The sequence below is a fragment of the Chrysochloris asiatica genome, unplaced genomic scaffold (genome assembly GCF_000296735.1).
Source record: "Chrysochloris asiatica unplaced genomic scaffold, ChrAsi1.0 scaffold00024, whole genome shotgun sequence".
Classification (NCBI taxonomy): domain Eukaryota; kingdom Metazoa; phylum Chordata; class Mammalia; order Afrosoricida; family Chrysochloridae; genus Chrysochloris; species Chrysochloris asiatica.
This window is the reverse complement of record NW_006408542.1, coordinates 3,550,352-3,553,150: the sequence shown is the minus strand read 5'-3', so window position 1 is coordinate 3,553,150 and position 2,799 is coordinate 3,550,352. Positions and strand designations below refer to the sequence as shown.

Sequence of the window (2,799 nt, the reverse complement as noted above, 5' to 3'; positions counted from 1 at the left end):
CAATGATTACAGGCCCCTCCCTGCAATACGTTAGCCTACTTCCTCCCTGTGGTTCACTATGTACATCTTATATTTTACAAATGAACAAAGCACAAATATTTGGTGCACACATACAAAACAAAAAATGTATATTCATTTAAATGTCTAAAGAGCACATTCTGCAACCTAGTCTCCTGCCTGCAGGCACACAGCCTTACTCAGTCCTTGGGCCTAGAGCTTGGAGCTGCTCTGTCTCTCCTTGCTACCTTCTCTACTGTTGAAGATTTTCTAGGTAGCGATCTCATGTTCCACTCATGCTTTTCCTTCTTGATAGGATCATCTGTATCAACTTTTATTCTACACATCTACCACAATTTCAGTTTTGATAATCACAATTAATCCTAACAATTATAATTAAATCATAAAATTCTATAGTACCATACCCATGCCTTTCACCAGAACTATTTAGCAAAGAGGACAACTGTTCAGTGGATATTCTACATTACCCCCCTCATTCTGAAAATAAGACACAAATGAAAACTTGTAAGCCAGCCACTTCATGCCTTTTACAGCTTCCCCCCATTTGTGATAGCCAGTGTCTAAATTGCCTGTCCCCATCAACCCGTATACTGAGGAGGGAAGCATGTTTCTTGATATGAAGAATATTCCATTCCAGTTGGACTTTTGCCAACTGCATCCATAAGCAAAAGTTCAGTTCACCAAATTGTTTACACTTTGTCACAGTATTGGATGACCTTTTGCTGTCTACACATATGATGTTCTTGATGTCATCCCACAACTTTTCTGATCGTCAGTAATGTCTAATGCATCAAATCTGTTCTTGAGATGTTCTCTAAACTCAAGTGCAATGTATTTAAAGTCATATTTTGGCTCTCGTGAACTTCTTTTAATTTTTTTCAGCTTCAGCCTGAACTTGAATATGAGCAATTGAAGGTCTGCCCTTGACCTTCTGTTGTCTGATGATATTGAGCTTCTCCATCATCTATTTTCACAGATGTAGTCAGTTTTATTCCTTTGTATTCCATCTGGTGAGGTCCATGTGTATGTTGTTGTTAAGTGCCTTTGATTCTGTTCCAACTCATAGCAACCTGAAGAGTAGCTGGTGGATTAGAACCACCGACCTTGTAGTTAATAGACAAGTATAGTCACTGTGTCTGTTGTTTAAAAAAGGTATTTACAATTAATAAGTCGTTAGTCTTGGCAAAATTCTATCCTGTTTATCTCCAGAATTATTTCTTTCACCAAGACCATCCTTCATTTCTGTTTCCACCTTTTACATTCCCATCACCAGTAATCATCAAAACATTTTGTTTGCATGTTTGATCAATTTCAGACTGAAGAAGTTGGTAGAATTCTTCAATTTTATCATCACTAGATTTAGTGGCTGGTGCATAAATTTGAATAATAGCATCTTCCTTATAGACATACAGATATCCTATCACAGACAGCATTGTACTATAAAAAATCTTGGAATTTTTTTGTTTTGTTTTGTTTTGAGTGATTAATGTAATGCCATTCCTCTTGAATTTGTGGTTTCCGACATAGTAAATCAGGGAGTCCTGATGTGGCGCTGTGGGTTAATGCACCAGACTGCAAAGCCATTTGAACTACAAAGTCGGTGTTTCAAGTTCACCAGCTGCTCCTCAGAAACCCTATACGGAGTTGTTACGGGTCAGAACCAACTCGATGGCATTTAACAACAATAACAAACCATATGATTGTTGGATTCAAAATGGTCAATACCAGTTTATTTCAGCTCACTAATGCCTAGGATATTGATCTTTTGTGTTCTATTTCGTTTTTGACTACTTCCAGTTTTCCTAGATTCTTACTTTGTACATTTCCATGTTCTGATTATTATTGGATGTTTACAGCTGTTTCTTCTCATTTTGAGTTGTGCCACATCAGTAAATGTAGGTACTAAAATCTTTGTTCCATCATTAAGGTCAGCTCTGCTTTGAGTACCTTCCAATGTGAGTGACTCTTCTTCTGGCTCTATATCAGACAGTGTTTGATTGCTATTCATTAGGTTTTCAATGGCTAATGTGTCAGAAGTGCTCTACCTCTCCTCCTTCCTAGTCTGTCTTAGTCTGGAAGTTCAGCTGAAACCTGTCTATCATTAGTGCCCCTGCTCGTATTTAAAATATTGGTGGCATAGCTTTCAGCAGCACACAAGCCTCCACAGAGGCTTAAAACTGACAGATGATTGGTGGAAGGATAGGATTTGAGGAGCTATTTTATTCTGAGTGAAACACTGAAGAAAAAGAAAGAAAAAATTGTGTAACATATATTATTCCTAAGTTTAAAAGCTTCCACACAGATGCATAATTAAGTATTGTTATTCTATTCAAGAAATCTTGAGCATGTTTACATACTGGCTGGGCACTTTGATGAACTCTAGTCATACTGGGGAAGACTGCAATTATGACCTTATTTTGTTAATTGGTACTTAATATTTTGGTCTCTTGGGGTGTTTGTTTTTCCCCAATGATCAACTCCATGCCCATATATTGATTCAGCAGTCTTAAGTTCTGGTCTGGACCATGTGTGGGAATGAAATAGAAGAGAGGCAGTGTGGTATATTATTTGGTAAACAGTTAGCTTGTATTTTGTTATCGTTTATTTTTCAGACATAATTAAAGAAAAAGTGTAGTTAATGTGATCTTTATTCTATTATTATAGATTGCAAATGTTGGATCACTTTGCCGAATGTGTTAAGCAAGCCAAAGGTGTCCGCCAGCAAGCTGTACAGCTTAACATATTTACTGCTGTTCTTAGTGCACTAAAGGTATATTTAAT

At 37.1% G+C, this 2,799-nt stretch overlaps 1 protein-coding gene across 1 annotated transcript in view; it reads left to right on the top strand.

Moving 5' to 3' along the window:
* Positions 1-2,799, top strand: part of HEATR5B (HEAT repeat containing 5B) — a 205,163-nt gene that overhangs the window by 39,698 nt on the left and 162,666 nt on the right. The window lies entirely within an intron of this gene.